The sequence below is a fragment of the Triturus cristatus genome, chromosome 10 (genome assembly GCF_964204655.1).
Source record: "Triturus cristatus chromosome 10, aTriCri1.1, whole genome shotgun sequence".
NCBI lineage: Eukaryota > Metazoa > Chordata > Amphibia > Caudata > Salamandridae > Triturus > Triturus cristatus.
Window position 1 is genome coordinate 1,049,425,295 of NC_140593.1, and position 15,933 is coordinate 1,049,441,227.

Genomic DNA, 15,933 nt, shown 5'->3' on the forward strand with positions numbered 1-15,933 from the left:
GTGCCTCTCTGTTGTTATTAAGTGCTCTTTTCTTTAATTGGTTGATGATAATGAGGGGATAGTCCCGAGCTGCTAAGTTTTTACTTAGGGCAGTCGCCTCCTTTTTGTAATCGCTAGTAGATTCACAATTTCTCCGAAGGCGTAGAAATTGACCAAACGGTAAATTGTCCCTCAACGCCTTTGGGTGATGACTCCCGTATAGTAGCAGGTTGTTACAATCCGTGGGTTTTCTGTAGGTGTGTGTTGACAGTTGTCCATTCCCGAGTGTGATGGTCAAATCAAGAAAATTTATCTCAGTGAAGGACACTGTTCTAGTGAATCGGAGAAAGGGATCCAAGGAATTAAAAATGTGAAGAACTCATCACAGGTGGGCATGTCTCCCTTCCATAAGGTGAGAATATCGTCAATGTAGCGCCTCCAAACATGATGTTATTTGTATATGTATTAGTTTCTGTAAAGTGGAGGCATTCGAATTCAGCTACATAGAGACAGGCCAGGCTCGGCGCAAATGTGCTCCCCATAGATGTACCCTGGGTCTGGTGGCATAGTTGGTCATGGAATTGGAAAAAGTTCTCACACATTGCCAGAGTAGAGCATTCCATGATGAATGCTACGGGTGTGTTAGATGTCCAGTTTTCCGCGAGGAAGCGTTCTTCCACAACTCTGAGGGTCTCTTCTTGTGGGATATTCGTGTAGAGCCCCTCTACGTCTAAAGTCATCAAGAGTGTTATTTCATCGCTCCTGGTGGTGTTAGAGATGAGGTTCAAGACGTCGCTCGTATCTGGTAGGTAAGAGGGGATTTTCTTTACCAAAGGTTGCAAGAAATGGTCGCAAAACTTGCTCAAGGGTTCCAGTAGTGAACCAATCCCGGATACTACTGGGCGTCCTGGCGGAGGTATCAACCCCTTGTGTATCTTCGGGAGAGTGTAAAAGGCCGGGGTGCGTGGTTCCAGATTCACTAGGAAGTCCGCCTCATTCTTGGAAATCCAGCCTTGTCCTTCAGCAGTAGTCACAATCGATTTTATTTTAGTTTGAAGTCTTCCTGTCGGGTCTTTGTTGATTCTCTTATAATGTCTTTCCTGTGCCAGCTGTCGAAGGCATTCTTGTTCATAATCATAAGTGTCCATGACAACAATGGCACCCCCCTTGTCTGCTGGTTTTACTGTCAGTGTGGTATCCTCGGACAGGCGTTTCATAGCTAGTCTCTCTGCTGTTGGTAGGTTATTGAAATGAGGTTTGTTGTCAATCATGTCTATTTCCTTGATGACAGCCTGTTCGAACGTAAGTATCTCATGGGGGGGTCATCTGGTCGTGAGGTGTAAATTTCGATGGAGTGCGGAGACCAGTGTCTGACTGTCCTTGATAGTCTTTATTTGCGAAGTACGCTTTAAGTCGTAGTTTACGAAAGAGCTCATGCAGTTCCTTATGTAGGAGGAAACGGTCCAGGTGTGGTGTGGGGACAAAGCCCAATCCACGATTCAAAACTTTGATTTCGATAGGAGTCAGGTTCCTTTTGGTGAGGTTCACCACTAGATTCTGTTGTTTTTCTTGCTCCGTAGTTCCATCCGTTCCTGTGGTTGTTGAGCTGGTTGGCCTTGCCATTGGACCTGTTTTTGTGTCCCGTTTCGTCTTCTGCCTCTTCCCCTGCCCCTGCCTCGTCCTAAAAAAGGCTGTTGGTTCTGGTTGTAATGATATAAAGGAGGGGGTGCATGGTACATAGGGTTCCAAGGTGGTTGTTGTCCAAAGTAAGGTGTAGGTGGGTATCCGTACATCAGTGGTGGTTGTGGTCCCCAATTCTTTCTGAAGTTAGAACGGCTATCGTTGCTGGAATTGCTGCTGTTTGAGTCAAGTCGTGATCTATTGTCCGATGAACCCCCATCCGAGGAATCATCGCCACTTGATGCTTGGTAATCTTCTTTGATGTAGGGATAAACATTTTCTTTGTCAAATTTGTTGATGTCTTTTTGTAGTTTTGAAATCTTCTGCCGCATCAGATGATTTTTGTGATCTTCCATTTCCACATTTATTTCCGCTAATCTACTCTTCTAGGCGGTGATGTTAACTGTTGTTTTTAAGTTATTTTCTGCAGTTATGATCTCTACAAGTAGTTTGTTAACAAGGCGTTTGGCAGTGTTGATAATAAGGGTCAGCCAGTCCCTGGTGCATTTCCATGCTACCAGGGACCATTCCCTTCTGAAGCCAATGTCTTCAAGAAATAGCCTTGGGGCAATGGTTACTAGGAGTCCATTGGGGGCTATGTTGGCCTGCAAGTATTCAGTCATCATAGCCCCATGAAGTGCTATCTTTGTTTGGAGTTTCTTCAGGTTGGTTATAGAGTTCCAGTCTATGTAGCTGAATTCGAACGCCTCCACTTTACAGAAACTAATACATATACAAATAACATCATGTTGTGGAGGCGCTACATTGATGATATTCTCATCTTCTGGAAGGGAGACATGCCCACCTGTGATGAGTTCTTCACATGGATTAATTGCTTGGATCCGTTTCTCTGATTCACTAGAACAGTGTCCTTCACTGAGATAAATTTTCTTGATTTGACCATCACACTCAGGAATGGACAACTGTCAACACACACCTACAGAAAACCCACGGATTGTAACAACCTGCTACTATACGGGAGTTATCACCCAAAGGCGTTGAGGCACAATTTACAGTTTGGTCAATTTCTACGCCTTCGGGGAAATTGTGAATCTACTTGCGATTACAAAAAGGAGGCGACTGCTCTAAGTAAAAACTTAGCAGCTCGGGACTATCCCCTCATTATCATCAACCAATCAAAGAAAAGAGCATTTAATAACAACAGAGAGGCACTCTTGGAACCAAAACAAAGGAAAACTGATGACCTGATAACTTGTGTCACGACATTCACACCAGAATCTAACACCATTCAGAGAATTATTCGTAAACATTGGAAAATTCTCTCTACAGGGACACTCTCTGTTCCATTACCAAGGTTCGCTAACAAACGGACAAGCAACCTACGTGACATACTCGTTCACACCCGTCTGAAAATCAAACAGAAAGATACACAAGGAACGCTATGGAACACCACCCCAGTACATGGTCACTATCCCTGTGGACAATGTGGAGATTGCATACTAACAAGGACAACAAAGGAACTCCACTTGGAAGATGGTAAAGTTTGGACTCAAAGAACACACACGAATTGCAATTCTAAGAACTGCATATACCTTATCAAATGTCCCTGCAACCTCCAGTATGTGGGGATGACCACACGCCCAGTGAAGACAAGGATCATGGAGCACCGCAGTAACATACGGTGTGGTAAATCCGTAACAAAAATGAGCACACACTTCACCTCGCACCCACATGGGGTGGACAAGATGTCATGGACAGTGATCGAAAGTGATGCCAGCTGGTCGAAAAAGAAACTGTTCGAAACAGAACAGAGATGGATTTTTCGCTTGTCCACACAAAAGGTGGGCCTGAACGATGTCATTCCATGGTCAGAAATTTAAGTTGGACACAGTGCAGCTCTACTGTTACCACAAACATAATACACCTATGACTTCACATGTCTCGAGGCCTTGTTACACCTCCTATTCAGTTCTTAACTAACACATGTCAAGGACCCCGATGTTTAGTCTCTTACCCAATACCCTACTACACACAGTTTCTCTGGAGTCCTGTACTTCTTTCCTCTGTGCTGTCTCACTTCATTTTCCTCCATCTTATGTTTTGAACGTTTAATATTCTTCTTTCTCTCTGTCACCCTTTATTCTGACTTACATTGACCTGTGAGCCCAAAATAAAAGTTAAGAAGGGTCATAAAACAATGGAATCTGCTTCTGCAGTACTCCCACTTAAGCTGATATGGCGGGTGGTTAACTACACCCTTGTAACAGTGTTTCTTCGTCCGTCTTCTTCTTTTGTCCGTGGAATCTGAATTCAGCGTCTCTGGATGCCACCTAAATACTTAAGTTAGGGCGAGTTACTAGGGAGTGACAGGTAGTGGGCAATGGGCCAATTACCTAGGGTGTCTATACCCTCTATCATGATCACCTCCTGGTGGGGAGGGACATAGTCCCAGTCCTGACTGAAGAAGTCTCACCATCTTCAAGATGGTGGCTACTGAAGAATGTTTGTTCTTCACCTTGCCCCCAACACCTGAGGGGTGGAGTTGGCAGAGGGGGCACACCCCCTATTCTTTCTACGTTTTTCTGCCCATCTTCCATCCAATAGGGGGTGTGGACAGGAGGGGTCCCAACTCCTTTTAACAGGAGAGGCTGGGGAGGGGCATACTAAGGGTTGGTGGGTTTCAGGGGACCCCTCTAACCACAACACTGAAACTGCCCTCATCGCCGCCACAACGACATCAGGACCCTGCTTGACAACAGAGAAACCGCGGCCCTCATCCTCCTGGACCTGTCAGCCGCCTTCGACAAGGTCTGCCACTGCACACTACGAACACGCCTCCACAACGCCGGAATCCAAGAGAAGGCCCTGGACTGGACCACCTCCTTCCTCTCCGGCAGAACACAGAGTGCCGCCTCCCCCCCTTCCGCTCCGAAGCCACCAAGATCATCTGCGGCGTACCCCAAGGCTCATCCCTCAGCCCAACACTGTTCAACGTCTACATGGCACCGCTCGCCCACGTCGCACGACGGCACGACCTCAACATCATCTCCTATGCTGACGACACCCAGCTGATCCTATCCCTCACCAAAGACCCCCACACCGCCAAAACCAACCTCCACGAAGGTATGAAGGCCGTCGCCAACTGGATGAGTAACAGCCGACTGAAGCTGAACTCAGACAAGACGGAGGTCCTCATCCTCGGATCCACTCCATCGGCCTGGGACGACTCCTGGTGGCCGACTGCACTAGGAGCACCCCCTACACCCACCGACCACGCACGCAACCTAGGGGTCATCCTCGACTCCAGCCTTTCCATGACGAAGCAGGTCAACGCCGTCTCCTCCTCCTGCTTCAACACCCTCCGCATGCTTCGCAGGATCTTCAAGTGGATCCCCACTGAAACTAGGATGGTCACCCAGGCCCTCATCAGCAGTAGACTGGACTACGGAAATGCACTCTATGCAGGAGCCCCGGTCAAACTCCTGAAACGGCTCCAACGCATCCAGAACGCCTCAGCACGCCTGATCCTTGACATCCCTCGCTGCAGCCACATCACACCCCACTTGAGAGACCTGCACTGGCTCCCCATCAACAAGAGGATAACCTTCAAGCTCCTCACCCACGCACACAAAGCACTCCACAACACCAGACCAGCGTACCTCAACAGCCGACTCAGCCGCTACACCCCCACCCGCCAGCTCCGCTCCGCAGACCACGCCCTCGCCACCGTCCCCCGCATCGGAAGAGTGACCACCGGTGGCAGATCATTCTCCCACCTCGCCGCCAAAACATGGAACACCCTCCCCATCCTCCTGCGGCAGACCGAAGACCTCCTAACCTTCAGGAGACTTCTCAAGACCTGGCTCTTCGAACAGTAGCAGCTCCCCCCAGTGCCTTGAGACCCTCACGGGTATGTAGTGCGCTCTATAAATGCTATGATTGATTGATTGATGGACAGTAAATGCTTGGTAATCAGATTAGGTTTCGTCCACTATAGCTCACATTTCCAAAGCGCTTATTTTGTACAAAATAATAATAAGTACACAAGTAATTGTAACAATAATAACATAATATTAATAACAATAATAGCAATAATAATACTAAAACAAGGTGGAAAATAATGATAATATAATATAGAAGAAGTGCAGGAGCCCAAAACGTTATAGGACTCTGGGGTTACTGCCCAGTCCTGATTCCACATCATGTCTCTTTCTTTTGTTAACTACATTTCCTGTATCTTCATCTCACATGAGCAGGTTCTTTTTTATTGCTGTTTTCTGTCTCCTTTTCTGTCTTTCTGTCTTTCGCGCAAAGTCAAATGATGAAAAATAAATTCTGGTCCCAAAAAATGAGGGCCAGTGCCCATCATTTGCAACCACTGGCACACATTTAGAACTGCAGTTAAAATGTTTCTGATAGAGCAGGGGAAGAGAAGTGATTCTGTTGTTTAAATCCTCTGTCTGATTCTTTCAAGGGAGTCACCAATGTTTGTTCACTAAATGACAATTGCCATTGGGGCAAGCTATAGCCTTGCTCACGGAGAGAGGATTTCTGCGCGTGTGCTGAAACGCAGAGTATTGGTCTTAATCATAACACTTGTGGCACAATTAGTACTTACCATTAGATCCAAATCAATGTCATGCCAAGTGCTTGCCTTAGTCAAGGCAACAGCACTCTGCATATCAACTATCGGAGAATGGCCCTGTAGGGCAGGCGCACATCTATGCAGCAGATTCACTAGTGATCGGACTTGTCTAAACCGGTAGTTGTCACATTTCTTATTGAATTGGGTCAGGGGCTAACACTCCCAGCAGGGCTGGCCCTAGCACTGGTCGCACACGGTGCAACATTTTTGTTTGTACTCCCTTCCCCCATTTCCTCCTTTACCATGAATTCCATCAGTACCACTCACCAACAATGCACCTCATCTCTCTATATCACCTTTCTGACAAACATTTCATTTTTTTATAGTGCTACTTATAGTACACTCACACTAATTTCTCTGATCTGCACGGTACACGTTCTTTGTAGCAGGCACATTAATCCTCTGCACTGTGTGGGTGGCAGGAGTGCCCATGTGAGTGCACGGTGAGCGATACGACAGTGTGAAAGTAGGGTAAGAGGAGTGACTGCAGGGTGAGTGAGGTGACTATATGGTGCAGATGTAAGTGCGGAGTGGGATGAATAAATGCATGGTTAGTGATGGGTTTGTCTGAGTGAGATTGCAAATTGAGCAGTGAGGGGGACAGGTGGGTGAAGTGTCACATGAGTGCGGGTGAGTAGTGTGTTTGTGTGACTACAGGGTGAGGTACAGGGTGAACAGCGCAAGTGCATTGTGAGAGCAGAGTGATCGCTGTGAGTGCAGGGTGAGCAGGTGAATGGTGTGAGTGCATGGTGATCAGTATGAGTGTAGGGTGGGCGTGAAAGTGAAGGGCGAGAATGAGGAGTGAGTTATCTGAATGCTGGGTGCATTCCCAGACACTTGAAGTAACTCAGCATGCTATTGACAGCAGCATAGAGTTTCAGTGGGATGAAAAAACTGGGGAGTGTAGGAAGCTGGGTTTCCATTGCAGTAACCCCCCCCCCACACTTTTTGCTAGATTTCTAATGCACTTTGACTTGCATGCCAATTTGGTTCCCAGGGCCTATCTTCCTTCCCAAAACTGTACCTTTGTACCCCCAATTGGCATGTCTCTGGCCACATGTAAGTCCCTTGTATAAGGTGTGAGAAGTTGGCCTGGTATATGCTGTCGCTAATTAAAGTGGGCACCTTGCACCAGTCCAAACAATTCTTATTGATGATTAGGTTAAAGACAACCTTTATTGAAAGCTATCCTAGTGATAGCTATGGAGAGCAGCCTTCAGGTTAAGTCTCGAAAGAATGTAAAGCAGCTTGGTTTATCAGATTATAACCTCCTGAATGACCAAATGAAATGAGAACCCCACAAGGTATATATAAAATATATGTATTTATTACTAAACACTCTCTACTAACCTCTTTATGAGATTAGAGAACAAAGCACACAATATTAAAGCACTAGAACGACAGTAAATAGCAGAATACACAGTGGGCTCCAGGGGGAGACCAAACCATATACTAAGAATGTGGTATAACATCCCGGACTTGACTAGACCGGGTTGTTATACCACTTACTGAGATACGTGTCTCAGGCGCTGCCTGGGGCTGGCTGAGGTCCTTTCTTTAAGGGTGGGCCCAACAGGTCTGGCTGCCACTGGCCACCTCAACACCGCAGCCGGTCCTAACTGGGGTCCCACAGGGGACTTCCCTCAGCCCCCTTCTTTTTAACAACTACGTCACTCCTCTGGTCTATCTAGCCAAGGGGTTGGGCGCTAAGGTGATAGCCTACGCTGATGACACCCAGCTTCTCTTTACCTGGCGAAAGGATGAGGACTCTGTATCCTTCGTTCAGCATTGCTTGTCTTCGGTCTTCGAGTGGCTTGCGTCGGCCCAACTCAAATGTAACGAATACAAGTCAGAGGTCCTTCTCGACGGCAAATTCCCCCCTGGCTTCAGGGACTCGATCTGGCCTCATGGGTTCCCCCTACCAACCTCTAATGGCAAATCCGCGAAAAACCTAGGAGTGTGGTTCGAGGATAACCTCTCCTTTTCCATCCAGGTGAAAAAGCTCTCAGGCAGATGCTTCGGCCTTCTTAAAACACTAAGGAGCTTTTTACCCCTCCTCCCTAGGCCGGCCAAAGAGACGGTCATCCGTGCCTTGATCCTCTCCCTATTGGAATACGCTAACGCGTTGTACATAGGCATCCCTGGATATTCTTTGAATAGACTCCAGGTCATTCAGACTGCGGCTGCCAGGCTTCTCTTGGGAGTTGCTAAGAAGTGCAGCATACGGGAACATCTCTGCGTTCTCTACTGGCTTCCAGTGGCGGACCAGGTTAAATTCAAATTCCTGGTTATTGCTCATCGTGTCCTCTATGGTCGCGGGCTGGCCTACTTACAGAAGCGGTTCTCCTTCTATGTCTCGCTGAGACAACTGCGCTCTTCAGCCCTCTTTCAAGCTGTGGTGCCCCGCTTCAACCGGCATAAGATGGGCGGTTGCTTCCTGGCTGTTAAGGCTGCCCAGGCTTGGTATGCCCTTCCGTTTTCACTGTGCAATACTCATGATCCGTTAGCCTTCAAGAAACTTTTAAAAACCTATCTGTTTCCGTAATTGAGGGTGGTGTAGTTCAGGGACTCCTCTTGGATTCGCGCCGGGACACTCCTTGGAGTAGCTGTTGCGCCTTATAAGAGCACTTAACATAACATAACATAGACTCAGTGCCTAGAGCACGTAGAATCGCTGGGACCCCAAGGAACCACCAAAGGTAGTGACACAGGGGACCCACGGAGGACGGGTGCAGTGTGAGAACACAGACGCGAGTTCCATACAACTCTATGGGAAAGTCACGGTTCAAACTTTAACGATTAGGGACACTTAGGAGAGGACTTCAAGCAAACCCGTTGGAACATAGAAGGTTCTAAGGCCAGCACCCTTGAGAGTACTGATGTACCCGTGTTAACTATCCCAGAGGAGCCGGGTGCATAGGGGTCAAGTGGTGTCGGAAACGCTCGTTGATTTCAATGGCATGATGCTAAGAAGTGCTGCTGCCAGGAAGATGAGAAATGTCTGGTGTGATCCAAGCCAGGAGCAGAGCTGAGAAGAACCTGAAAGCAGAGGGGACAGAGTCTGGGTCACTTCACAGTGACATGGGGCACTATAGACGAATTCCCACCGATGTCGGGTGTTTCAGGTGAGAAGAGGTGAAGCTTGACTCTGCAGCCACAGGGACCAGGAGACGTCGACGATGACCAAAGTCTGGAGGTGAGCTGTCCCACGAAGAATGTCGAGTGCTGGGAGGTCAGTGTGCGGATTGAACACCAACAAGCATTGGCAACTGCAACCCACGCGAGCAGAGGAAAGATGATTCGGTGAGGACCAGCAAGGTCCTGGGGACTCTCCAAGCTATGGAGAGTCAGGGCAAGTCTGGAGCAACCAGGAAAGCCCACGGAAAGTCAAAGTTACCTTCACAGGGACCCACGGGTCGACAGACCAGGGATCGCGAAGGAACCTCGATTCACAAAATACCAGCCCACGGAACAGTTGAGTGTAGGCCAGAAATCTTCAGTGGAATTACTGCTCGGGTCTGGACTACAAGTAGCCCAAAGCACAGCCTCAGGGGTTGCCAAAAAGCATATGCTGTTGCAAATGTACACGGTGCACAGGGGTTCGGGTTTCACGGTCCCCACGAGGGATACGGGCCTCAGAATAGCTGAGAGCGCAGATGAACCTCAGAGACCACGGGAACCCACCTCCTGTGTTGCAGAAATCTTAGGAGTCCTCAGGAGCTCGGGCGATGCAAATAGGTCAGATGCGTTAGTAACTCCTTTACTACAAGGGAGATTCTTCAGTCGTCCATTGTCGTGCAGATCATCGAAGTACTTGGTTTCTGTAGCAGAGTTTAGTCCAGGTAAGATCTAAAGTCCTGTAGTCAGGGGTTCCTACTTTATACCCAAGGAAGGGGTGGGACAAACTCTAGAGACACACCTATGGGAGGGTCAGGATAGAGGGGTGGCTACACCCATGTCCTTTGTCCAGTTTCACGCCAGAGCAGGAGCAAATGGCTCCTGCAACCGGTTTGAGCTGGACTATGCACAGGGACACCAAATGTGCCCCCAATGCAAACATCAAAGCACTCTCAGAGTGCACCCACCCAGCCCCAATACACTAGAGCCTGTCTGGGAGGTGGTCACACCTCCCTGTGACAGGAAACCTATTGTCAAGCCATTACCTGCCGGAGTGTCGTCCAGCAGCAGGAGGGCAGACTCGTGTCTGTGGCTGGCAACATCCATTTTGTGATGCCTGGGTCGAGAAAGTTGTTGTCATATTTCTCCCTCTACGAGGGTGGAATCATACCTCCCACACCAGTTACTGGTGTGGAGGTATGATTCCAAGGTGTTTGACACCAAACATGACATGTTTCCATGCAGCCGTTTTAAAGTTAGCATTTACAGCGAGGTTATAATGCACTTAAGTATATATGGTTGGCTGCATCACAAACAACCTCGTTCCAGGTTCCAGGTACCAGGTTCCGAAGGCTGCAGAGGGGCTCTGCTCATGCAGGTGCACCCTCTCACATAAAACCCAGCACCCTGCCTTCAGGATTGATAAGGCCTGCCATATTGGTGACTGATAGGTTTATATGTGTAGTGATATAGGATAGATATAGTGAACTTATATCTAAGTAAGGGGTGAATGCACCACCTTACACAGGCTGCTGTAGTAGACCTGTGCTGTCATTTTGAATGGTCTCCCAGGGGTGCCATAATACATGCTGCAGCCCCTGAGAGGCCTCTGGGGTACCTATGCCCTGGGTACATAGTATATCATATACTAGGGACTTATAAGATTACCCCAGAATCCAATCTGGAGTGTACCTAAAGTACATGCAATCAATTTAGGGAGAAAGCAGATAGACTGGGGTCCTGATTAGCAGGATCCCAGTCAGATTAAGTCAAAAACCAGCAAAACACCAGGAAAAAAGTGGGGGTAACCATGCAGTCAGATTCCACCTTCCTACATAAGGTACCATGGGTACAAGGGGCACTGTGACCAGGGAAGGCCTCTAAGGGCTGCATCTCATATTGTGTCACCCTTAGACGTCCTATACCTTAACACACACTGACTTCCATTGTAGGCTGCGTGTTTTGGTGCAGAGAAAAGTGAAGAGTCGACATGGCACACATTCCTGTGTGCCATGCCTGCAACCCACTGCCTATGGAATAGGTAAGACACCCCTCTAGCTGGGTGCACAATACCCCTACAGTGTCTACATCCATTTTTAGAAATTGCAAGGGCAGTGAAGCCATAAAGAGTATATGGTATGGGAGTTTGTCATTTCGAACTCCACAGCACAATAATGGCATTACTGAATTCTGGGAAGTTTGGTAGCAAACCTCTCAGCATAATAAACCCACACTGATGCCAGTGTGGGATTTATTAACAACCAGCCTCTGGTGGGTTCCCTGACTGGCACACACCGGCCTGCCACTACGAGACCTGTTTCTGGACTCCTGGGGTGGGAGCCTTCGCTCCCTGAGCTCAGAAACAAAGCCTTTCCTGGGCAGAGGTGGTCACACCTCCCCAAGGCCAGGAAAAGCCATCTGTGGCTGGGAAACTTCGAAGGCCTTGCTGCATTTGTAACATGACCCCTAGCCTCTCCTACTATCAGGAGCAGGCCCCCTGCCTGTCTCCCCTCCTTTTCGGCGGGAAGACAGGCAGGAAAATTAGCACAGCCCAGAAGGTGTACCCACCTCTGCCAATCCCAAACCCTCTGGTGGGGGAGGCGAGATGAAGCTCACTCTTCAGTGCTCGCCATCTTGCAGATGGCAGGCACTCTCCAATCATGATTAGGGATTGTGCCCACTCCCCCACGTGGGCAGGTTCGGACTGGCCGTAGCGGGCACCGGGCAATCCCCCGGTGCGCAGCATGGGTGGGGGCCGGTTTTGAGCCCCTGGTGCCGTTTTTGTTACAGGGCCGTTTTTGCAAAATCGGCCCTGTAACAAAATCGGCCGAAAACCGGCCCTGGCAAAGAGCTAAGCGGCACCCCCAACTCCCCCCCCCCCCCCCCCCGCGAGAGGGGGGGGGCAGCCGAGCACTTTGCCAGGGCCTGTTTTGGTTCCCAGTCCGGCCCTGCACGTGGGGTGAACACACCAAGGGTGTAGTCACCCTACGGTCAGTAGCCCATTGGCTACTGACCTCGAGACCCCTAAAGAATCCCTTAAATTCAGTATTTAGGAGGCAGCCCTGAAACAAGAAGACAGATTTCTACAACCTAAGAAGAGGAAGGATGAAAGTAGATGCCCAGCAGAGGAGACTGCGGAGAAGAAATGACTTGGCCCCAGCCCTACCGGACATCTACAGTTTCCAGAGATCCTGCACCAAAAGTCGCCTAGTCCTGCAGCCAGTGACCTCAAAAACCCTTGGGGGGACTGACTGCCTTCAGAAAATACCAGATCTCCTGTGAACAGTAGCTCTGTTCAAAAGAAACTCCCAAGATAGACTCTGAGCCTGTTGAGGACAAAGAAACCTGACACCTGGAACAACTACTGCACCGACGCCTACGGCCCGAATCTGGGAAGCCCACCGATCCCAGCGAGGTCCCCCAGCCCACCAGAGTCTGTGTCCTTTGTGGGTTGACCTCTCCAGGACTCCCGGACGTCGCCTACAGCCTATGCACGGAGACTCCTCCCCCTAACTGCAAGTGGCCCAGTAAGGTGAAATGTGACCTCAAAAGACACCCCTGCATCCAGCCGCCTTGAGCCCTGGAGAAGAGAACTCGAGGTGCACCTACGTCTCCGAGCCCTCCAACTTAACTGCCCAGCTGTTGGTTCCTCCCGGAAGTCTTCCTTGACCAAGCCTGCAGCCAAAAACAAAAAACGGCAATTCGCAATGAAAACAACAGGGCACCCCACGCCAAAACAGCAACTGCACCCAGCCACTCCTGTGCCGCTGTGGGCGCACCTTGTATGCTAACTCAGAGTCCCCTTTGCCATGAGTCTAACACCAGGAGCTTTGCTCCCACAACCTTGTGGCCTGCTTGTGAGCATCCACCAACCGGAGGCCCCCTATCGCCCTTTGGATAACATTGGGCCTCAGCACTCTGCACCCGACCGCCCTAGTGCCGCTGAGGGTGTTCTGAGAGTGCATCCTCGACCCTAGGGGAACCCTGGTTCTAACCCCAGAATACCAACTCCCACAAACCAGTAGTTATCCGCAAACTGAGAAGGTTATTTCCTCCCATAGAATTGCATTGGCTGCTTTTCCTTGAAAATTCTTCTAAGTGTGGAGTTGGTTTGTAATAAACATTTAAAAACTGCAAATGTGTAAAAACTGAATCACTTACGTTTTATCTAGGAAATGTCTCAGTGTGATATCTAGGCATATCATACTGATTAGCAAAAGTAACTTAGAAAGTAATCTAAAAAGTAACAAGCACAGTAATCTGTAAAGTAACTGAAAAGTAATTTTGAACTGTTTACTTACCTGTAAATCAACCAACTGCATTTGAACCTGCATTCAACTGTAAATCATTGCATAAGATTTTTCTAAGTATTATTTCACTTACCTGCACTAGGTCTGGCTTGGTTTTAGAACTAAAAATAACGAAATAATATTTTTATACAAAAATTTGGTCTTAGTTTAGTCTTTGAGTGTGTGACATCATTTCTTGCCTGAGTGTGTACAATAAATGCTTAACACTACCCTCTGATAAAGCCTTACTGCTTGCCCACACTACAGCAAAAAGAGAGTAAGGTGCTATCTACTTTTACCTCTGCCTACCTTTGGGATTCCACTGGACTCGGTGCACACAATACCTCATTTTGGTATAGTATATGCAGAGCCAGCTTCCAACAAGGGGTCTCTCAAAGGGGCAATATAATTAAGGGTGTGGCTTAAAACATTTATGCTAAAGATCTGTGCTCAGCATAATGTGCCACCCAACTGGTATTTCGCTGCTTCTGTTATTGCCTCCATATAAGTAACATTACACCTACAACAAGCCAGGACTATTGGCTTTGTCAAAGTTTACTAATTGAATAATATAAATATACCACATGCATACATACAAGTATGGTTTTGTTGTGTATAATACTGAAAATACTTTAGTTCTTGTGCAAGAGGTTGTGGCGTAATGGTTAGAGCTGCCAACTTTGGAGCTGAGGAAGCAGGTTTGAGTCTCAGTGTCGGCTCATCATCCTGTTCTTTTCTGGGCAAATCACTTAATTGTCCGTGCCAACCAAAAAATAAATGACAATGTCCTTATTGGTGCTCATGTAAAGCACTTCAAATTTAGCAGTACAGAACTGCAAAAAAATAAAAGTTACATCAAAACAGTGAACTGCTGCAGAGTTAAGATTTTTTTTCCAGTCTGAGTGTGAGGGTGGAAATGGAGAGCCTGATAGGGACCCGTCTCGGCAGCTGCTTTTATGGACTGCTAGTGGGTGAGCACTGGCAGGACCTGGCCCACTTAAAGCCCTACTATTATGGCATTAATCAGAGATCGAGGGTGAGGAAATAAATAATGTGCGGATCCTGTAACAAACTTCCAGTCTTATGATTAGGGTTGCCGGCTTATTATTTTTATGTCCCAGACGGCACAAAAATAAACAGTCACCTAAAGCCGTATTTTCAGCACTTATCTGTGCATACTTCGAACAGCAAATATAAATAGAAAGCACTTTTAATTGTGTTCTAGGGCTGCATGAATAATCCATGACTAATAATTAAAGGGAACAAAGACAGAGAAGTCACATTACAAATGAATACATACTTTTTTATTATAAACCTATTTAGTGTCAAGAAGAGGTTTTTGCAGGCTCTTTAAACAACACATGGCTGACATTTTTCTTTAGGCGACCCTACTTTATATTCCTTTTTATGAAATGCATTCTCACACTACGGCAGTAAATGTAAAATACAATGTAAGTAATAGGCAGAGTGGGGGCCCAGGGGGTATTGGATCCAGAAAAAAAAACAAAGCCTTGGTAACCAGTTTACAAAGGTATGTAAATATGCAAATGGTCTTTAAAGACTTGGGAGTGCCGGAGATAAGACTCCAGACATGCCCAGCCGAGCCCACAGCTGCAGCAGCCCCGGCTGAGACACACAACGAGAGGCGGGGATGGGGGCGGGGGAGTTGGAGTGGGGGCTGAAGCCCATTTAGCCCAATGGGTGTTGCACGCCTGGATTGGGTCCCCAGGCCTTGTGGATCCTCAGAAGATTCATTGGCGGAGTGTATTCGCAAATTTGCAGTGGATCACACAATCATGTTTTTGGGGTGTAGATCAGAAAGCTCACAATCAATTGCCGTCTGATTGGAAAATAACATCTGCGTAGTTTTTGTGCCACCCTAAGGCGGCCGTGCAGCTACTTCTGAGTGTTCCCTATGCTTACAGGTAAATTAACAGAAGTCGGTAGGATGCAGAGGTTTGCTGTTAAGAGAATCCAATATAAACTAGAAAAGTGGAGGAACCAGATGACAACAGTGAAAATCTCATGTGAAACAAGCAATGGTAAAGCCAATATGTCTGTGTTGCATTTTCAGTCCTGACCAAAACATTTTGAAAAGCCTCTACCAGTGAAAAAAAGAAAAAATAATCACTGCTTTTAGTCTTCTGCAGCTTCCTGAAATAGGATCTATTTGATTGTAGTCCTATTGCAACCGGCAGCGTATTCCAAAGTTTCGCTGCCCGATAGGAAAGACTACTCCCACCCCACCTGGCCCTTTGGATC